Source organism: Mustela nigripes, chromosome 8 (genome assembly GCF_022355385.1).
Source record: "Mustela nigripes isolate SB6536 chromosome 8, MUSNIG.SB6536, whole genome shotgun sequence".
In the NCBI taxonomy this organism is placed as follows: Eukaryota; Metazoa; Chordata; class Mammalia; order Carnivora; family Mustelidae; genus Mustela; species Mustela nigripes.
Window position 1 is genome coordinate 39123903 of NC_081564.1, and position 23484 is coordinate 39147386.

General features: G+C 39.3%; 1 long non-coding RNA gene across 1 annotated transcript; it reads left to right on the forward strand.

Moving 5' to 3' along the window:
- Positions 1-895: 895 nt before the first annotated feature.
- On the forward strand, positions 896-19120 carry LOC132023501 (uncharacterized). The gene is made up of 4 exons (XR_009405972.1): positions 896-1260; positions 2136-2198; positions 17935-18091; positions 18981-19120. It is a non-coding gene; the product is annotated as an uncharacterized LOC132023501 (long non-coding RNA).
- The last annotated feature ends 4364 nt before the right edge of the window (positions 19121-23484 follow it).

Here is a 23484-nt window from a genome sequence, read left to right on the forward strand (position 1 = left end):
GAAAAGGGGCGACCACACTGGGGCTGGTCGTCTGTTTTGGTAAACAGTCTACTTTTAGAGCTTAAGTCCTGTTAGGGGACCCCTTCTCCCCTCGGGTATTTCAAACAGAAACTAGCCATTGAATAAACACATGTTCCTGTTGGTTTATTTTGGTTGAGAGGGCTCCAACAGGAGTTCCTTGATGAGATATTACCCTTTTAAAAGACCAGATGCTGTTTTGCCGACTTCAAGAAACGCCTGCCCCCTCCCCGCCCTCTCCGCTGGGTCTAGTTTTTGCGCGTGTGTGTCCTGTTGTTTTGTGGCAGAGGAACTGTCGCATGCCACTGTATGGCTTTCCCCATCACTAAAAAACAAACAACCCCCCCCAACAAAACAAAAAAAGCAACAAACCCAACAACAACAACAACGTAAATAAGACTACTAGAGACGTCAGCGCCGGAGTCTGCCTCCAGTTTCGGCTCTGTGCTGTTTTTGTTTTGTAACCTCGATGGAGAAGCCGGCAGGAAAAGCTCCGTGGAAATAAGGTTAAACCCGAGGACTAAGGCAGCCAAACGATGACTAACTAGACTTTGGAGCCTCTGTTTTAGGATTACACTGAAAATTAAAGCCAGCCTCCCACCCACTCGCCCTCCCAAAAAAAGACACCCCCGCCTCGAGAGTGAATTAAGGCCAGAGTTTACAAAGCTTGGGTGGTTTTACCAATTACAGGACTTAAAATGAATAAACAAGGAAAAAAGCGTCATTCTAAGAAGGCAGCAGCCTTACGATTTTTTTCTTCTGTGGTTTGCCGCCTGCTCGGCACCTAAGAGAACACACATCTAAAACGGCAAAGGGGGGGGAAACATGGTCCTAGGGGAAACCACGAGGCTGGAAGCTACCCTGCAACTTGCTGGAGCACAGTTCCTTCCCCCGGCCTGGCTGGAGATGAATCAGCTGCTGCGCCCGAGTGCAGGACAGATGCGGGGCGGGGAGAGGGTGGGGGGCCGCCCGTTAGAGGGCCGCGGCGTTCTTGCATTTGAAGGGTTGTTTGTTGCTGGGATTGGTGGCCTGTATCCGTTGGGGAACTGGGAGGAGGGAGGAGCGAGGAGCGAGGGGAGACGCAGGGAGGAGGAGCCGGGGGCTGGCCGACGCGGCGACTCCGCGGTCTGAGTGGCAGGAGCTTCGTCTGGAACCGGGCGGTTACTGGGGAGACGCTTTGTTTGCTAACTTCGAAAGCTGCTTCGGCCGTTTTCGAAGCCACTCCACAAAACACGCCTTCGGGTAGGCTTAACCCTCCCCCTCCGCGTTTACAGAAGCGCGAGACAAAAATGTTTCCTTCTGCGTGGTTATCCTTGGCCACGCGGTGGCTCTCATTAGGTACACAAAGGTATCTTTTTCGTCTAAGCGAACTTGGCTAATTATTGCGATTCTCAGGCAACCGGCATGGAAACCAAGTATTGAAGCGACTTCATAGCTAGAAAACAAACTTTACAGGGGAAGAGGGAAGAGCGGGGAGAATTAAAAGCCTCTTTCAAATTGCGAGGAGGAAAACAGTCGAACTGAACACCTCTCGCTGGAGGGCCGGCTTGATCCGGCCAATGCTCACCTTTTGCTCAAGCGAATCATATCAAAGCTGTTATTAAATCTGACGAGATGCACCAAAGAGGAACACCGGCATCATCTCGTGTGATGGCTCGTGTAGGGCTCTCCCCTACCCCCACCCCACCCCCACCCCCACCTCAGGCTGGTCTCAAACTTGTTTGGAGCTTTGGATTGTTGCATTCTGGGAAGAGAGTGCCTGGAGTCTGCATAACACAGGGAAGGAAAACAAGCCGACCGAGTGGGCTCAAAAAACCCGCAATTGCTTAGGATATTTTTTGTTTATTTGCTTTTCTCAAGGTGGAAAAACAAGTTTCAGTTCTGGCTCTGTCAGTCCTTTAATGTCCCAGGCCGGGCTTCTAGATTAAACTGATCCAATGACTTTTGAGTTTCCTTCCATTGCTAAAAGAAATGCTATAGATTCCCTTTTGCTACATATTACTTGCTGAATTCATATAAGCGTTAAATTGGAAAATTATGTGAGTAAAAGAAGGTGCTTGGTGCTGGAGAAGACCGCTATGCACGTTTTTCACCATTATTTATTTTTTTCCCTCTAGGCACACAAAGTTCCATTTGGTGTCATCTTTTGAAGCCGCCTCAGGGCCAAGAAAGACAGTTGGGTAAGTTAATCCACAGCCTACAAACCCTTCCAACGCAAAAACTCAGCAAGAAACAGAAAGGCAAATAAGCCAGGAAAGTGTGTACAGTGTGCAGTTATATATATATTCAGGTGATCAGAGAATGTGTTTATTTCCTCCATCTACTGGACAGCCATTGATAAAGAGTGATTTCCATCCAGCAAGGATGATGACTCACACAGTGGCTGGATGCCTTTTGCTTCTAGTCTCTGGAGAACAGATACTTTTATAAAATATGCAGACTGCTGGGCTCCAAATACTGCACCAGAATTCCATAATCAACTTTTGACATCTCAGGTCAGAGGTTCTTGGGCTGCTTTTGGAGAAGCTGGCCATTGTCTTTCCAAGGGCTTGGGCTATAACAATCATCTTGTGGTGATTTTATCCACCCCATCAGGATTACTCTCCCTGCTCTTAGTTGCATGAATAATGTAACTGGGGCTACAACTTCTGTTTGTAATCACTTTCCTCTTGGCCTGCACTTCCTTTCCCAGGCTTTCCCCCTCTTCAGTCCATTCTTCATCTTTCTTTACCTAGAGGGGGTTTGGAATCAAGGTAACAAAGCAAAAAGATTATTAGTTGAGCACAGCCTTTTCCCTTTTATTCTCAACAGCGTGTATCTATATTGTGTTTTCCAGTTTATGAAACACTTCCTTAAATTATCTCATTTAATACACAAACTGTAAGGTGGGCTATTCTTTCCCCCTTAAAGTCAAGATAAGTAACACATCATATACAACAAAACTAAAAGATATAAAACCAAGTATTGGACATAGATATCTGGCTTTAAATCAGGTGATCTCTGTCATTCTTTGGGGGAAGGTCCATTGGATGTAGAACGTGATGAAGAGCAGAGCCTAACCACAGATGATACACCAGGGCCTCCTGAACAGGTGGGGCATGCTCTAAGATCTCCCTCTCTGAAATCTACCTATAGTTTTACAAGAGGCTGTCTTCCATCTGTCTGCTTTTTATACTCTCCCCTCCCCCATTTTTATTTATTTTATTTATTGTTTTTAGATTTTATTTATTATTTGACACAGAGAGAGCAGATAGCAGATAGAGCAGGAACACAGCAGCGGGAGAGGGAGAGAAGCGCTTCCAGTGGAGCAGGGAGCCCAGTGTAGGGCTCCTTGGGATCATGACCTGTGCTGAAGGTTGACGCTTAAGGACTGAGCCACCCAGCCCCTGGCCCCCATTTTTAAATTTAAAAAAAAAAAAAAAAAGCTATTCTCTAAAATTCAACAAGACAGCTAAAATGTAAAGGCCTCCTAATTGCCCCCTTTACTCTCTGTGGGGGCATATGTATACTACACACTAATATAAGGAATTTTTCATTGTTATTTGTTGTTTTTAAGTCCTCTGTGCCCAGGTTGGACCCACACCACTTGCTGCAAGTCTGGCTCTTTTTCCCCAGTCAAAATTTGGCCTAAATGTCACCCCAGAGAAGTCTCTGACCTAAGTTCTGACCTTCTGACCTAAGTTCAGGTACCCCTCTCACCCCTCACTGTCACCACCTAGCTCAGGGTTTCTCAGCCATAACCCTGTTAACATTTGGGGCTGGCTAATTCTTTGTTGCAGGGGCTGTCCTGTGCGTGGTTTAGCAGCATTCCTGACTGCTAACCAATACTTGCCAGTAGTACCCTCCCTACCAAACATCTCTAGACATTGCCAGATGTCCTCCAGAGGGGATGGAAATGGTGGTGGTGGCATGGGGAGGTAGGAATTACGTCTGGCTGAGAACCACTGATCCAGCTCAACCCTTTCTTCATTTCTTCCATAACCACAATTTTTAATTATTTTGCTTATTTGACTGTTAACTTATTTTCCTTTGATCCCCTTCTAAAATGTATGATCATTATGAAAATTTTCATGCACTTAGCACAATGCCTCATACATCATAGATACTCAATAAATATTTATTAAACAAAATAATGTATGCAAATGAGACTGTAAGTGGGTAGACCTGGCTGGCCCAGTGGATAGACCATGTGACTCCTGATCTTAAGGTGGTGAGTTCAAGCCCCATGTTGAGTATAGAACTTTCTAGAAAGAAAGCGAAAGAAAGAAAGAAAGGAAAGGAAAGAAGATAAAATGAGAGTGTAAGAATCATTAATGAAAAGATTACAATAATTACAATCAACATTTATTGAATATAACATGCCAGCCAGTTTCCAAACATTTCACTTATTTAGTCTTATTTATTCCTGGAAAACAACCCTAAGAAGTATTCCTTGTTATTACCCCATCTGACAAATGAGCTTGTTGGAGTCTGGGGAGGTTAAATAATTTGTCCTGTCACTCTGAATCCCTAGACAATGATCCAAACAATAATTATATTCTGTAGTTTGCTTTTTTCCACTTATGTAACAATTTGCTTAGTGATGAGTATTTAGATAGTTCTAGTTTGTAACTAAGCACAAAAAGATAGTCCAATTATATTTGAAATACTTGACAATTGAGAGAACATTGATGGGCTCACCATCCAAATCAAGGGAACGTCTCCTCACTGTAAACTAGTGTCTCAACAGAATGTCAGCTCCTATACAGAGGTCTGGGGGCTTCAGTACATTTGTAGGGTGCCTGGGAAGTGGAATGGCTGGGTCAAAGGTATGTGTTTTTCATAGATCTTGCCAAATGGCCCTCTAAATCATCTTACGTATTTAAAAATCACACCAAAAGTATGTGAGAAAACCTCTTTCTCTACGCCTTTACATATTAACAATCAATTTCAGTTCGTCAGTCACCTGGGCAAATAAACGGCACCTAACTTTTGTAAGGTTCACATTTCTTTGTTTGAGAAGGTGAGCACATTTTAATGTATTTATTGGCAATTTTTAATTCTTCTTTTTCCTGATTCATAACTTTTGTAAAATGTTTTATTATATTGGTTGTTTGCATGTTGTTCTTTCTTCTTTTTTTTTAGAAAGGTAAGCAAGAAACAGTCTGCTTTTGTTCATCTGACAAAGAATTAAAAGGAGTGAATTAACATTGAGGGAACAAGGTTAGGTGAACCAGTAATGAATGCAGGGAGGCGATGTGTCCATTTTTAAAAAATATGTATCATTTGGAATAAGTACCATATTTATGCAGCAAGAATAAGACTTTCAGAATATCATACCCGTTTGTTTTTAACTTATTCCCTTTCTCCTCCTTTCGTCAAGGGGTTAATTCATTCGCATGTTTCCATTTATCACCATTACCTCTTCCCAATGCTGTGGAGGACCCATTTATAATAGCAATAAAATGATGAAATATCTAGGAATAAATTTAACAAGAAATATGTGCGAGTTTTATGAAGGAAACTTTAAAACCCTACTGAGGGACATAAAGGAAGACTTAAGTAAAATAAAAGATATAATTTATTCTTTCTAGCAAGATTCAGTAGTGAAGGCATAAAGATGTTTATTTTCCCCAAATCAATCTTTAAATTTAAAGCAACTTCCATTAAAATACCAACAGGATTTCTAAAAATTGCCACAGTTCATCAAAATTAAAGAGTTCACTGTAGGCAGGGAAATTCTGAAAGAGAAGCACTGGGGATGAAAGAGGGCAGGGGAAGCCCCTCCAAGTATCAAAGTATATTATATTTTTAAAGGTTTTATTTTTAAGTTATCTCTTACCCAACGTGGGGCTTGTACTTAACAGCAGGAGGTCAAGGGTCACATGTCCCACTGACTGAGTCAGCCAGATGCCCCTAAAGTATATTTAGAAGTTGATAATAATTAAAATGTAAAAGTTTTGTACCAAGAGAAAAAGGAAGAGAAAACAAAGAACAATGAGACACATTAGATTATATATGGAGATTTAGATTTTTGGCAAAGGTGTCTTTTCAGAGCAGGGGTAAATTGAATTGGGACAGTTGACTACTCATAGTTAAAAATAAAGCTGGGTCTCAATCTCACTTCTTTAACAGAAATAAAATTCACCTGAATCAAAGATTAAAATGCTGTGCCTGACTGACTCAGTCAATAGAGCATGTGATACTTTATCTCCGGGTTATGGGTTTGAGCCCTGTGTTGGCTGTGGAGATTACATAAAAACAAAAATCTTTAAAATAAATAAATAAATAGATAGATAGATAGATAGATAGAATAAAGATTAAAATGTTAAAGTAATTAAAAAGGCACTTATGCATGTTCTAAAACAGTGGTTGTCAAGGCATATGGACCCTATGCATGTGGTGATTTTTCTTTACAGAGGACAATCTTCTGGAAACATGTTTGGTGAGCTTAACCTGAGAGGAGGGGGATGCTACTGGGCATCTAGTGGATAGGGGCTGGGGATGCCGCTGAGCGTTCTATCATGCCTAGGACGGACCACACAAAAATTATCCTGCCCACGGAGCCTATAGTGCCAAGGTTGACACAGCCTGTTCTGAAAGAAGACATAGATATGATCTTGGAGTGAGGGAGGCCTCTCTAATCAGCTCATAAAATCAAGAGACAATAAAAGATATAAACATTTATAAACATTTTGTGTCTTCAAAGAACTTTGAGGAAAAACACCATACATTTTCCAAAAGCAAAGAAAGTGGGAAAAAATACTTGCAGCATATGTGAGGCACAAGACCAATTTATCTAATTTATGAAGAACTCCTACAGACTATAAAAAAGAAGAGCTCTGTGTTTAAAAAGTTAGGCAAAGTCTGTAGGTAGGCAGTTCACCCCCCCCCCAAAAAAAAAAGGAATCTGGATTTAAAAACCCATGAAAACCCATGTAGCAGTCATTAGAACAAAAATAGTAAATTAGGGTCACCTGGGTGACTCAGTCATTAAGCATCTGCTTTTGGCTCAGGTAGGGATCCCCGAGTGTTGGGATCCAGCCACACAAAGGGCTCCTTGCTCAGTGGGGAGCCTGCTTCTCCCTCAAGCACTCCCCCTGCTTGTGTTCCCTCTCCTGCCGTCTCTCTCTGTCAAATAAATAAAATGTTTAAAAAATTTAAAAAATAGTATATTAGACTAATTAATAATATATAATGATAAGGTTAATATATTAAAGATTAATTATATATTGATAAGGTCTTTTAAAGCAGGGTATAGAACAATTATCCCTTTTGTGTAAAATATTTTATGCCTATATTTTTGGGAATGAAACTCAAATATTAACTCAAGGAAATATTCACAATGGCTACTTTTGGAAGGAAGAAAAGGAAGGGAATAAGATGCACAATAAAGGGGCTTTTACTTTTTTTCATCTTGTACTTTTTTGTGCAAGTCTGAGAAGAGAGAGAGAGGTGAAATGGAGTTAGAGAGGCAAGTACCCCATTATAGGCTGGTGCAGGGGGCCTGCATCATTTTATTTTATCATCATTTACTCCTTCTGTGCTCTTCCTTTATGTAGGTCTGAGTTTCTGACCTGTGTTATTTCCCTTTTCTCTTAAGAACTTCTTTTAACATTTCTTGGAAACATGTCCATCATCATCATTTTTAATGACCAAATAATAGTCCATTACAACTGGGGATATAATTTATGTACCACTCCCCATTTATTGGACATTGAGGTTTTGTCCTGGCTTGAGTTTGAGGGGATTTTTAAAGCTCCTATATAAAAAATAAGCAGGGATCTAAAATAGAAGTATGAAGTTGTATTTGGGGCCTTTAAGTCTGGCTCTGCAGGCCAGGAGCCATGGGTGGTTAATCATTAGCAAGTGAGAATAACCCCCCAGTGACACCCTGGGAGCTCATTATTCATTGCCTTTTTCAGGACACAATAACAAAGGCTGTCAAACCATTTACATTGTTGAACTAGATGACCAAATCTACAAAATTAGAAAGGTTAATCCCAATGCAGGTAATTTTTATAGAAAATTTGGCCAAGTATTCCAACATGTAAAAATAGGGCAAGATGCTTTCCCACAAAACAAATTCATACATGCTATCAGTGGAGGGAGGGAGTCAGCATATCCCCTGAAAGGCATGGAACATTTAAGTCAAGGCTTTCTCTTCTGGCATATTTGGGAACAAGGGAACAATCTGTTATCTCCTGAAGTGTTCAGCAGGCCTCCACAGGATGTCATGAAAAAGCCAAAACAACTCTCCCATATTACCATAAAAGGCAGGAAAACATCCTCATGTCCAAGCTACTTGGATATACTTTATTTTTAAAACTTAGATATATTTTTATTTTATTTTTCCAACCCGTTTTGGGAGCTGTCCTCAGCAACACATTTACAGGGTAGATGATCAGGTCTCCTGTTCAAGGTGAAATAAATGTTTGAATCAGTCCCTGTTTTTCTCTTCCCTTCTGTTTGTGCTTGGCAACAGTCCACACTCAAGTGTACTAGTCCCGAATACAGTTTTTTAAAAGATCTTAAAAATAGCCAGGTGACCTCAGAAACAAAGACTCTTGTCATGCCTAGAATGTCTTTCTTTGTTTTGCTTTTTTACTTTTTATTACGGAAAAATTTAAATATCTAATATGGAGATCCTAGTATAATGAATCCTCACATCCCCATCACTTAGATGCAACAGTTATCAGCCCAAGGCCGCTCTGGCTTCATACTCACGTACTCCCTTCTCTCCTATATTGTTTTGAAGCAAATACCAGACATCATATCATTTCTGGATAAGCTCTTACAGTTAATGTTCTGGCTGGTAACTCTTCATTCCCTAGTCTAAGTGGTTCGTGTACTAAGGGGGCTAAGAAGAAGAAGTCCCAGAATGATGCCCTGTTGTACCTTCCTTTCTAGTTCTTTCTTTTGCTATCATTAAACATTTTCTTCTTGCCAGGGAAAACAATTACATCTTATCTGTAGGTGGCATTTTAAGGCTGTTAGTTCTCCTCGCCTCTTTTAGGGCCATAACTGAGGTAAATTTTCTTTTTTGGACAATTCTATCTTCAAATAGTTATTGCCATTTCTCCTAGTTGAACAGTCAGACCACGTGTCCTCTGATTTTTTTTTGGTTCAGGCAACATGTTCATCGAATCAGTATCTCACTTTGAGATCTCTAGAACTACTGTTTTACAGTACTGGCCGTAAAGAAATAAATTACGTTTAAAAAACTAATGGCTACAAAGGTGTTTAAGGCAATTATTTCCTCCTTGGGTGTGTCCTGTGTATGTGAGAGACAAGAATAGGGAGATGGGGGAGGAAAGTCTAGAAAGATTTGATACGTCTAGTGTGGAGTTGTTTTCAGCCAGTGCAGCCAGATGGTAGGCCTTATTCCACAGGGTAGAATCATGACAATCTGACCATAAAGTTTGAAAAAAGTAGAATTTCAAGTAGCTGAACTGTTTTTACCCCCCCCCCCCCCCACCTTTCTCCTTTGCCTCCTTCCTTCTCTGTCTGTCTCATAATTCTTGGACACATTATCCCTCGCTAGAAATCAGAAATTGGTGAGTTCTAAATATTTTGTACTTCACAAGAATCCCATTTATTTTTATTTTATTTTATTTATTTTTAAATTTTAAGTCGGCCCCACGCCCAGTGTGGGGGCTCAAACTCACAACCCTGGGATGAAGAGTCAGTCATGGCGCCCCTTAGTTTTAAAACTAAGTTTTAAAAACTAAACAAAACAACCATTTCACAAAAGGGTCTAGATTTCTTGAGTTAGGTTCACTTTGTTTTCATCTAATAAAATCATATGTTCACCTACCAGCCTTTTTATGGGAAAGAATATAGGAAAAAGCCTACACAAACTTCTCCTTCATCAGTCACTTGTCACTTTGTATTTGTCTGATTACAAAGTGCATTTTCTAAACAGATTAATGATTCTGTAAGCACAGTGCTTTGCCTTCTGTCGACATTTTGTTGAGCCTCCAAGAATTCTTGAGACCCCCCCCCCTCGCGCCACAGTCTGAGATACAGGCTTCTTTGTAGTTGAAATTCAATTCATAAAATAAAGTCTCTGTTTTTCATACTAATGATATTATTTAGGAAAAGTCTTCTCTCTAATAGAACTTAAATGTACACTTGCTTTTCCCATTTCTCCAAAATCTGTATTTTATTTTATAAATTGTAACTTGCATGAAAAACATAAAAAACTCTGATCCAGGGAGAATAATAACACAAATTTAGTTTGTGCAACTTCAAGCCGTGAAAAGAAAGTTTAATGAAGTTACTGTTAAAGAATCCTTATCTGGTAACAGGCTGTCTAAGCTGGGAAAAAAAAAACCTTCAATGCTGGAATGGGAAGTTGACATTCATTCCTCATCGATTAGCTGATTAGCTGTAGGATTAGAGGCCTCCCCTCCATCCCCATGCCCGCCACTCACACAGAGCAGTTGTCCAAGCTGCAGATTGTTCTGAGAAATAAAGCCCAGAAAGCTTGGAGGACTTTCAGGAGTTTGTATTCTTTCTTCCAGGTCAAGGAAATTGGAGATTTATATTCTTTTAGCTGGGGTCCTCTAGATCTACACTCTAACCTTCATCCACTCCAGACACAATTTCAATGTCCACAGAAACAAAACAAAAATAAAATTGTATATGTCTAGAATTCAGCTTTATCTGTTGCCGTAAGTCCGTCACTCTCAATGTAAAATAGTGTCAGTGTCCAAGTTGTGAGATTATGCCTCCCCTCTCTCTTGCAGGTTTTATTTTCCTTCCTTCCTGACTTTATTCGAATATTTGAGAGTGACAGAGAGAGCAGGGGGAGGGCAAGCAGAAGGAGCCAGGAGCCCACTGCGGGGCTTATCCCAGGACCCTAGTAGGATCATGACCAAAGCCAAAGGCAGATGCTTAACCAACTGAGCCACCCAGGGGCCCTCTTGTAGCTTTTCCTGCTGTGAGCTTGGACTTATCTTTTATCATCACAAAAAATAGTAGGTGTTATTTTTTTTAGTTAAAGAAAAGACCTTGGCCTCAGGTTCTAGGTACAATGAGAGGTTATGCATGAATGAAATAGTGATATTAAGTCACTTGGCAAATATTGACAAATATTCTTGAGTGCTCACTATGTGTACAGTGTGAAGCTGGCTGTTGTGAAAATTAAGTAAGCAAAGAACAATAGACGAATGTGCCCAGGAGTTCAAAGGAGGAAAAAAGACGAGTTGTTTAGTGAATTCTAAAAGCTGAAGGAAGTAGAATTGGCAAGGTTTTGAAAAAAAGGAAATCTCGTGTTCAAAGCTGGTGAGAGAACAACTCACCAATGTATATTTAAAGTCTTGAAAATGGGTGTACTCTTTGGGGGATTCATTCTAAGGTTCAGTGGTCTAATTTGGCAGATACAAGGAAGGTAAACCTTAAAAGACATATTGAGGTCAAACTGCTAGGCTGAGGTGGGTGGGGTATGGGGCCTTCTTCTGTAGGGAATGGTGACTCTTTGGCAATACTTTTGGAGGACAAAGTTTGCCATTTTCTCCAGAATGAATTAGAGGCAAAGAGTCTGGTTAAAGGGGTTTTAAAAAATCGAAGGCTTGGGAAAAAATAAATAAATAAAGATGGAAGGCCTGAAATGTCACTGTAGCTGTGAAAAAGGGAAATGATTTTTTTCACATGGTACTCGAAGTTTCTAAAAAATAAGACAAGATTTATGGCACCTTGATATTTGATGCTATACAGGCAACTACTACAAGTACTTCAAGTATGGAAGACACTTTACCACTGTTGATACTATAAAAGAATAATGAATAACCTAGATGAGAATGTGGGCCTACTTTGGGCCAAGCCAGTGCCAGAACTCAGACAAGTCAGCCGTTTCAATTCGCTTTAATTTTCCTTTTCATATGGCAGAGGTCAAAGGGTGCAACAGGCAAAGGCTTGCAGGATGCTTGGTTTTTTGGTCACCGCCCTTGGGATGCCTGCAGATGGGCTGTTGGCTCATTACTCCAGTGACTGAGATTACTTCCTGAGCCAGCTCTTAACTATTACTTAAATAGGCCATTTCTTACTGTGATTGTCAGGATGTTACAAGACCTCTGGTCTGGGGAAGCAGCGTTGGTATTGTAGGGTTAAAGTAGAAATCTGGGGCTGTCAACCTTTTTTTACTTTTTTTTTGTATGTGTGGTAAATTATACATAATGCAAAATGGTACAGGGTACCCTTTTGAGTGTACAGTTCTGTGGCATTAAGCCCCTTTACTATGCTGGGCTACCATCTCCAGCACTAGAACCTTTCTCATGACCCTAAACTGAAAGTTTCTACCCACTGAACACTAACTCTCTGTTCCTCCTTCTCCCTAGCCCCTCACAACCTCTCTATTACTTTCTGTCTCAGATAAGTTAACCCACTGAGCCACCCAGGCACCCCCCACGTGTTTATTTCTTAACAACAAGGACATCCCCTTACATGATGCAATGATCAAACTTAGGAAACTAATGGGACACCTGGGTGGCTCAGTCAGTTGGGTGGCCGGCTCTTGGTTTTGACTTGGGGTGTGATCTCAGGGTCCTGGGATTGAGCCCTACATCAGGCTCTGCACTTGATGGGAAATCTGCTTGAGGATTCTCTCTTCCTCCCCTCTCTCTCCCTCTACCTTGTCTCTTTCTCAAAGGAATAAATGGGTCTTTAAGAAAAAATGAGGGAACTAATATTGATATAATGCTATTACCCTAAATACGGACCAGATTCATATTTTGCCAGTTGTCAAAGAATGTTTTTCATAAGAAGCAAAAATTTCTAGGCTAAGACCCAATCTAGAATTACACGTATGTTTACTCAGTATCCTTTCATCTGGAACAGATGGTTTTTGTCATTTATAACCTTGCCATTTTTGAAGAGTAAGTCCTGTTATTTTACAATAGCACACTCTGGCATTGCCTCACCTTTTTTCATAATTAGATAGCGCTGTGCATTTTTGATAGATATATCACAAAAGTGACATTATGCCTTTCTCAGTACATTGTATTAGGTGATTAGGTGGCACTAGGATTTCAATATTGACTTGTCCCCTTACTGGTAATACTAATTTTAATTACTTGGTTAAGGTGGTGTCAATCCACTGTGATTCTAGCTTGAATCAAATATAACCATCATATTTACCAGCTTCTTCTTCTTCTTCTTTTTTTTTTTTTTTAGATTTTATCGATTCATTTGAGAGGGAGATAGAGAGAGCACAAGCAGGGGGAGAGGCGGGGTGGGGAGGGAGAAGCAAACTCCCTGTTGAGCTGGGAGCCCAACGTGGGGCTCAGTCCCAGGACCTGGAGCCGAAAGCAGACGCTGAACCATCTGAGCCACCCAGGCACCCCCTTATTTACCAGTTTCTAACACCATTTCTTTTGCATTTATTTGTTGGCATTCTATTAATATTAGCCTTCTACTACTGTTCTACTGAGAGCTGCTCCTTCCCCATTTGTTTGTTTGCTTGTGTATTTATATCAGTATAGGTTTGTGAAATCCTATTCAGTGGGTTATAACCAATCGCTGTTATCTTGATGCTCAAATGGTCTCATATTTGGCCAGTGGGAGCACCTCAAACTGACTCCCATATCCTTTTGACTTGACTCTGTCATTTTTTGAGGACTTTTCTTTTCTGGCATGGGAAAATGTTCCAGACTCATACGGATTTTCCTGTTCTAGCTTTGATACCAATTATTTCTCCAAGAAATGCTAATTACTTTCAGTAGAGAAGGTATTTAGAAACCAAGACCTGGGCTCTAGGTGGTTTATAACTACTGGAGTATCATTACTTTTAGGACCTGTCAGAGAGGGTAGAGGTGGACATGTGTGTACACACACACACCTGTAACCATATGCTGAAAACCATGAGTTCATGGTTTCAGTCCGATACCGCAAGACTCATTTCAGTCTTCCTGGTTTTCGTAGTTGTAACTCTCTTCTCTGACAGGGAGAAGCTGTGTCACCTTACTCTTAAGCAATTATCACATGTTCAATTCTAGAATATATCAACCACACCTCTGTAAAGAATAAACCCACTATTATAATTCATTTTTTTTCTATAGTCTGAGGGTATAAGGTCAAAATACTATGTTCAAAAGTTACTTGAGTTAGTTCTTCATTCCATCCTGTTCAATGTGACTTATTCTTTTGAAATGCATTTAGGTTTATTTTTATATTCTATTTTATGGTTGCCCCATATTCTTTTGATTTTATCATAATTTTTTCGTATTTAAAACAGTAGCGTTGGGGCACCTGGGTGACTCAGTCAGTTAGACATCTGCCTTTGGCTCAGGTCATGAACCCAGAGGCCTGGGATTGAAACCTACGCAAGGCTCCCTACTCAGCAGCGAGTCTGCTTCTCTTTCTCCCTCTGCCACTCCTCCTACTTGTGTTCTCTCTCTCTGTCAAGATAAATAAAATCTTAAAAAGACACAAAAACAGTAGCGTGGTTCCAAAGTCAATACTAAGTATAAGATTTACCTAATGAAGGGTCAGTCCTGTAAGTTCCTCCCACCATGTAGGTAACTCCTCTAGGTAACCAAGACTATTAATTTCTAGTGTTTCCTTCCTGTGTTTCTTTTTGCAAAAAAATAAGTAGATATATGTATATTTCTTTATTATATGATAGTATACTATAGATAACCAGTTCTCAAACTTTTTAATATCAGGGTCTCTTTGCGTTATTAAAAATTATTGAAGAAGCAAAGAGCTTTTGTTTATGTGGGTAGTATCCATTATATTTACTACATCAGAAATTAAAATCTGGGAAATTATTAAAACATTTACTAGTTCAATTAAAATTAACAATAATAAGCTCCTGAAATGTAAACACATTACATTTTTGTGAAAAATTACTCCATGTTCTCAAATAAAAAAACAGAAAGAAGGTGGCATTGTTTTACTTTTTTTTTTTTTGCAAATCTCTTTAATGTATGCCTTAATAGAATACAGCTGAATTCTCTTTCTGCTTCTTCAAGTGATCTCCTGCAGTTATATTGTTTTGATAGAAGCATGAAACGAAAAGCTAGCCTCAAATAGACATGTCTTTGGAAAAGGGAAGAGTATTTTAACAGTCTTTTCAAGTATTGTGCATGTTCTTTGATATTACTTTAAAACACAATAGTGATAGTTTCTTAAAAGTTAGTTGCCTTGTGGAATCTGAAGCCATTATCAGTGAACTTTTAAAAATCCTCTTACATTAAAAAAAAAATCCTCTTACCTTAAAATCTATGGATCTACTTTATACTTTGACAGAATTTTTTTTTAAGGCTTTTACTTATTTATATGACACAGAGGGGGCGAGCAAGAGAGACAGAGAGCAAGCATAAGGAGGTGAAATGTCAGGTAGGGGAGAAGCACAATTCCCCCTGAGCAAAGAGCCTGATGTTGAGCTTGATCCCAGGACCCTAGGATTATGACCTGAGCTGAAGGCAGCCACTTAACCGACTGAGCCACCCAGGTGCCCCAACAGTATTTTTTAACCATGCATGATTTTGTACCATCATGCTTTAGTCATTTGGAAAATTATGGTTCACTTAAATATATGGATCTCCCAAATGTTGATACATTGCATTGTATAGAATGAATAAAAAATTGTTTGATTTAATATCATCTCTGAATTCATCAGAAAAATCTTTAAGCTGAAATTAGTACGCTGAAAACCCCATGGTAGTGGGTGGGACTTTTTCAAAATTCTAATTTTGACTTGAGTTTGAATTTTACCACTAGTAATATATACTATCAGTTGTTTTGCTTGAAGAAATAAGTTCACTTCAGTCATTTCTGAGAAAACAAAACGAAACAAAACTATCAGATATCCATGTCTGAATAACAATAGTTTGTCTGTCATTTGTTCTTTCAAGTAGAAATAGTGTTCCATGAAAAAGTGGCTAGTTCAGCTTGTAACTCAGACAACAGCAGAAATACTTTTCCTTGAGATAACCATCACACTCTGTGTGCATCAGAAGTAATTCATGTATATTTCCCCTTTAGTCACACAAAATATTGAAAAGACATGTCCTTAGGGTCAAGTTTCAATAAAATTACCAATTTTAGGGGAACCTGAATTGGCTCAGTTGTTAAGTATCTGCCTTCAGCTCAGGTCGTGATCCCGGGGTCCTGAGATTGAGCTCTGCATCGGGCTCCCTGCTCAGCTGGAAGCTTGCTTCTCCCTCTCCCACTCTCCGGGCTTGTGTTCCCTTTCTCACTGTGTCTCTCTCTGTCAAATAAATAAGTAAAATCTTTAAAAAATAAAAATAAATAAAATTACCGAATTTTACTGCTTCATCAAGGTGAAATTGTCTCCCCCACCCCTGCCCAAGAGTATGTTGTAGTAAAGTGTCCTTGTCACAAGCTTGGTTTACAGTGGCCCCAGTAGTTTTACCCTGATTGTTTTTGTACCATCAGTGAGATGCCAACATAGTGAAAAAAGACAAGTGATGACTTTGTAAGTAATATGAGGAAAAGAGTTTGACTTCACAGAAAATCTCAGGGACTCTCAGGTTGTGGACTTCATTTCGTGGACTGCCATAGATATTTTTTGTATTTTCCTTTTTTCACTTAAGAAATATATTCTGGGGGCACCTGGGTGACTCAGTGGGTTAAAGCCTCTGTCTTCGGCTCAGGTCATGATCCCAGGGTCCTTGAATTGAGCCCCACATGGGGCTCTCTGCTCAGCAGGGAGCCTGCTTCCCCTTTTCTCTCTCTCTGCCTGCCTCTCTGCCTACTTGTGATCTCTGTCTGTCAAATAAATAAATAAAATCTTTTAAAAAAAAAAAAGAAATATGTTCTGGAAATCTCTCCATATCAGTTTATAGAGATCAACTTTATTTATTTATTTATTTTTTAATGGTTCCATAGTACTCCATAGTATGGATGCACCATACTTGAATTACTTTCTTATGTTTGGACAGTTAGACTGCTGTTACAAACAACTTTGCAGTGAACAGGTTTTTTTTGTTGTTTGTTTGTTTGTTTGTTTTTTTGGTAGTGAACAGTCTTGTGCATATGTATTTTATATTTTCATAGTATTGAAGATGTTTCCCGAGGACAACTTCCTAGAAGTGCAGTTGCTGTGTCAAACACGTGTGGTTTTGTTAAATGTTGCCAAATTCCACTTCACAATGCAAATTTGCATTTCTACCAGTAATGAATAGGTGTTCCTATTTCTTTACAACTCACAACAAAATATAATGCAGAAGATAGAAACATAAATTAATTATATATTAGACCCATAGGTTATCTATGAAGCTGACACCAACCTTTTCTAAGAACTTTCTTCTCTAATACCAGTCTATAGGATGCCTGATTAAAGTAGACCCTAGCCAAAGCTGGGCCAGATTCCTTATCGTGGGAACTCTGGAATCAGAAAGGTGGTGTCATTCTGTCTCTGTTAGGAAATGAAGTAAAGTTGGAGCCAGTTCAATTATATTGGGTCATATACCAACCCATGTAGAGAAAATCTGCTCTATAGAAGCAGAGGTGAGAATAACCCCATTTTCCTGATATCTTCTCTAATTCCTGTTTTAGATCCTGCAAGGGTTGGTTGAACTTCCAGTCCTTGGATTAGAGTAAACTTGTTACATATTATTTCTCCCAGATACTCTTCATATTATTACTGATTGGCTAATTATAATAAAAAGAATTACAATTAAGAAAAAGAGGTACAATGTAATGAGATGATACCTGAACATATAAGCCTGCATTAATTAGGTTATAAGCTTTCATTGTTTTAACAAAGGCCCAAATAAATAAGAAAGAACTTTATTTCTCTCTGTGTCAGTCTGAATATAAGCATTTCAGGGGGGTAATATGGCAGCTCTGAGGTGCTGAGGGTCACCTCACTTAACCTTCTATTTTGTGGCTCCACCCTGGCTGCACTCTCGTTTTTTTTTTTTTTTTTTTTCTTTTTTCTTTTAACAATGTATTTATTTATTTTAGAGAGAGAGCCCAAGAGGCCCTGAGCAGAGGGAGAGGGACAAAGAGAAATCTCCAGCAGACTCCCCACTAAGAAAGGAGCTGAACACAGAGCATGATCCCAGGACCCTGAGATCATCACCTGAGCCAAAATTAAGAGTCAACCAGCTGAGCCACCCAGGTACCCTGTGGCTGCTCTCTTGTAATCTGAGATGCTTGCTTTAGCTCTTGCCACCTATCACCTCTTCAGACCCTGGAGAGAGAGAAAGGAACAGGGCAAGCATGCCTATTTCTTTTAGTAGCTTAAGAATGTATGGTATGTATGAATTCTCACACCCCATGAACTAGAACCAAGTCACATAGTCAAACCCAGCTGCTAAGGAGGTTGAGAAATACAGCCTTTGGCTGACTGGCCATGTGCTAATCTAAAATTTGATAATTCTGTTGCTAGAGGAAGTGGGGGAAATGCATATAGCCCAGCCCCCTGATGAGCCAATTATACATGTTCAGCCTTCTTCCTATAGATAAAACACACTTGTCCCACATTCAAGTGAAACAATACAAAATCCCATCTGACCATTTCACTCAGTTCAAAATCTAGGATCTCTGTGACATACATTCCTGCATCAGGATACTCTGTGACTCTTTCATGTGAGCATCTTCTGAAAAACAAGTTATCTGTCCTCCCCACCTCCACTCACCAAAAACAGTGGTGAATTAGGAATGGGATCATAAGAATCCTCTTTCAGGAAAAGAGGGAAAGAAAAACAGCAATCATTGCCCTACGGTGTAATGCATGCTAAGGTGAAAGGCTCCCTGCGCTGGCAGTAAAGTTTGTTTCCCGTTAGTTTGTTTCCCCATTCCCGCTCTGCTTTCGGCTCTGCCTCTGGAAGATTTTTCAATCAGTTATCCTTCATGACCACATCTGAAATGGTTTTGAAGTGTATGTTCCTGCCTAGGTTCAGTTGTGGGGGCCCTGGGGATTGCTTTAGGGGTTGAAGAATTATAAGTTCTTGAAGATCAGTCTTGTGGATTCTTAATATATTTCTGGTATATTTCCTTCCACTCAGCTCCTCGATCAAGTAACCACAACCACACATGGTGTCTGGAAGGCCTGAAGAGCCGCCTCTTTTACTCACTGGCTGGTACATGGCTCCTATCCACTCTCAAAATATTATGATGGATATCACCTGAAGCCATGTGAAGCAACTGGCTTAGGTAGGAAAGCAACCAAACTTTATTAATCTGGCCGGCTCCTGTTGACTGGTAAAGAGCACATGAGAAAGATTTTACTAAACATCCTTAGTGGAAATGTATTCCATTTTACTCTGCTTTCAGACCTAACTCTTGTCTGGACTCATCCCTCTCATAGGACTTAGCTAAAGACAGAAAAAGCAATCAGTATATCTACATATATAGATAGATAGATAGATAGATACAGATATAGATATAGATATATATACATTGTGACTTTTCTCAAACACTCCTCCTAGAGCTATGAGCCTAATTGGCATGAGTCCTGCCTTCCAAGATATTGCAGGAGATATTTGTCTGAAACTAATATAGCTACTACCACTTTCTTTTGGTTAGTGTTAACATAGTAGATATTTCTCTGTCTCTTTACTTGTAATCTGTCTTCATATTCAATCTTGTAGACAGCATATTGCTGGGTCTTGTTGTATTTATTTATTTACTTACTTACTTTTAAAAGATTTTATTTATTTATTTGACAGAGATCACAAGTAGGCAGAGAGGCAGACGGGGGTGGGGTGCAGGGGAAGCAGGCTCCCTGCTGAGCAAGGAGCCCAGTGCAGGGCTCAATCCCAGAACCCTGGGTTCATGACCCAAGCCGAAGGCAGAGGCTTTAACCCACTGAGCGACCCAGGTGCCCCGGGTCTTGTTATTTTTATCTACTCTGATAGTCTCTCTCTTTTAATTGGTATATTTAGACCATTCACATTTAAAGTGATTATTGATATACTTGGATTAATATATGCCATATTTATGACTTTTTTATTCACTCTTCTGGTTCTTTGTTTTTGTGTGTGGGTTGGGTTTTTTTATTCTTTGTTTCCTTTGTTTTTTGGGTCTTCCACCCTTATTCTGCCTTCTCTGTTTTTAACTGAGCATTTTATATGATTCAGTTTTTCTCTCCTCTCTCAGTGTATCAGTTACACTTCTTTAAAACTTTTCAAGTCATTGCCTTAGAGTTTATAATATATACTTACAACTAATTTAAGTCCACTTTTGAATAACATTTTATCACTTCATGGGTAGTGCATGTACCATAGATTAGGGTATCTCTAATTCATCCTTCCCATCCCTTATGATATGGTTGTCATACAATTTACTTGTCCATAAGCTAGAATTGTACTATATATCATTGCTGTTACTATTCTGAACTGTTATCTGTTAGATCAATTAAGAATAAAAAAATAAATTATTTTATTTTACCTTTATTTCTCAATGCTTCATTTCTCAGACTCTCTTTATGTAGATCAGATTTTCTGAACTTTATCATTTTCCTTCTCTTTAAAGAACTTCTTTTGACATTTCTTACAAGGCAGGTGCACTAGAGAAAAATTCTCTCAATTTTTGCTTGTCTGAAAAACTCTTTATTTCTCCTTCACTTTTTTTTTTTTTAAAGATTTTATGTATATTTATTTGTCAAAGAGAAAGCACACACAAGCAGGGGCAGCAGCAGGCAGAGGGAGAAGCAGGCTCCCTGCTGAGCAGGGAGCTCAATATGGGACTCTGTCCCAGGACCCTGGGATCATGACCTGAGCCAAAGGCAGCAGCTTAGCTGACTGAGACACCCAGGTATCCCTCTCCTTCATATTTGAAAGATAATTTTATTGGATGTAGAATTCTGTTGCTGGATTTTTCTTTTAATGTTTTAAATATTTTACTCTCTTCTTGCTTGTATGGTTTCTGAAGAAAAGGCCAATGTAATTCTTATTCTTATTCCTTTATAGAGAAGGTGTTTTTTCTTCCCTTCTCTGGTTTCTTTCAAGATTGGCTCCTTGTCTTAGATTTTCTGAAGTTTGAATATAATATGCCTATGTGTACACTTTTTGTATTTATCCTGTGTGGTATTCTCTGAGCTTCCTGAATCTGTGGTTTTGTGTCTCACAAATTGTGGAAAATTCTCAGCTATGATTATTTTAAGTCTTTTTTTCTTTTCTTTTCTTTTCCTTCAGGTATTGCAGTCCTTATATGTTACACCCTTTGTAAGTGTCCCACAGTACTTGGATATTCTGTTTCATCTTGTTCATTCTTTCTTTTCTTCTCTTTGATTTTCAGCTTGGGAAGTTACTACTCTTTTATCTTCAAGCTCACTGATTCTTTTTTCATGTGTAGTCTATTGATGAGCCCATGATTTCTGCCACAGGTTTTGATTTCTAACATTTTCTTTTGATTCTTAGAGTTTCCATCTCTCTGCTTTTATCATCCAGCTGTCCTTATGTTGTCTACCTTCTGCATTAGACTCCTTGACATATTATTCCTAGTTATTCAAAACTCCTAGTCTGAGAACTCCAAAATCTCTGCCAAATTTAGTACCCCTATTTTTAAAAAGTAAAAATAAAAAGAAATGGGTAAACTTTACTTTTTTTTGAGGGAGGAGGGGCAGAGGAAAAGAGAGAGATATTCTCAACCAGGCTTCACACCCAGTGTGCAGAGCCCAACTCTGGGCTTGATCTCTTGAACCTGAGATCATTACCTGAGTTGAAATCAAGAGTTGGATGCTTAACTGACTAGGCCACTCAGGCACCCCTAAAATTATCTTTAATAATGTATTATTTTAGGTACCTGAGTGGCTCAGTCAATTAAGCATCTGACTCTTGATTTTAGCTTAGGTCATGATCTCAGGGTCATGGGGTCAAGCTCCATGCTCAGTGGGGAGTCTGCTGGAGATGATCTCTCTCCCTCTCCATCTGCCCCTTCCCCCATTCATGCATTATCTCTAAAATAAATAAGTCTTCTAAATAATAATAATACTGTATTTTTATTTAACATAATATATCCAAAATGTTATCATTCAACATGTAATGAATATAAAAATCATTGGATATTTAATATTTTTTGTACTAGGTCTTTGAACCTCCATGTGTATTATTACTGTTATTTTTTTAAGATTTCATTTTTAGGCAATCTCTAAACCCAACATGAGGCTTGAACTCAAAACCCCAAGATCAAGTCTCATGCTCTGTTGACTGAGCCAGCCAGGCATCCCATACCCTCAGTGTGTATTATTAAGTTATAGCACATCTCAATTAGGAATAGTCATTTTGAGTGCTCCATGGCCACATGTGGCTGGTGGCTACTATGTTGGATAGCTTAGCTATAAGAACTCTCTATTTCTGATTCTTACAATTCTTACACAAATTCTGTGAGGAGATTGATTTTTTTTTAATTATGGTAAAAAACATATACCACAGAAATTTACTATCTTAACCATTTTAAGTATATAGGTCAGTGGTGTTAAGTATACTACCATTGTGCAAGCAGTCTCCAGACCTCTTTTTGTGTTGCAAAACTGAAACTTTGTACCCATTAAATAACAACTCTGTTTCCCTCTTCCCCCAACCTCTGGTAACCACCACTCTACTTCCTGTTTCTATGAATTTGTCTACTTCAGATACCTCATATAAGTGGAGTCATACATTATGTGTCTCAGAAGTGGGATTGCTCGATCATATGGTGTTCTATTTTTATTAATTTTTTGAGGAACCGCCATACTGTTTCTCATAACAGCTGCATTTCCACCAACAGCCACAGAGTTTCCAATTCTCCATATCTTTACCAATACTTAATTTTCTAGGTTTTTAAAAATTATTTTATTTTATTTTTTAAAGATTTTATTCATTTATTTGATCCAGAAAGAGATCACAAGAAGTGAGGAGCAGCAGAGGGAGAGGGAGAAGCAGGCTCCCTGCTGGAGTCTGATGCGGGGCTCAATCCCAGGATCCTGAGACCATGACCCAAACTGAAGGCAGAGGCTTATCTAACTGAGTCACTCAGTTGCCCCTTGTTTTGTCTTTTAATTTTTAATAGTAGCCATCCTACTATCAGTGGGTAGAATGTGGTAAGAGGTGATATCTCCTTGTGATTTTCTATTATTATTTCTATTGTGATTATCTATTATTATTTCTTTTTTAAGTAGGTTCCATGCTTACTGTGGGGCTTGATTTCATGACACTGAGATTGTGAGTCACATGCTCTACCACATGATCTACCGACTGAGCCGGCTAGGTGTCCTTACCTTCTCTGATGATTAGTGATGTTAAGCAACTTTTCATACATTTGTTGGCCATTTGCATATCATCTTTAGAAAAATGTCTATTCTAGTCATTTGCTCTTTTTTTTAAAAGATTTTATTTATTTATTATTTTACAGAGATCACAAGTAGTCAGAGAGGCAGGCAGGGGGGTGGTGGGAAGCAGGCTCCCTGCTGAGCAGAGAGCCCAGTGCGGGGTTCGATCCCAAGTTCCTGAGATCACAACCTGAGCCGAAGGCAGAGGCTTAACCACTGAGCCACCCAGGTGCCCCTGCCCATTTTTTCAATAGAGTTTT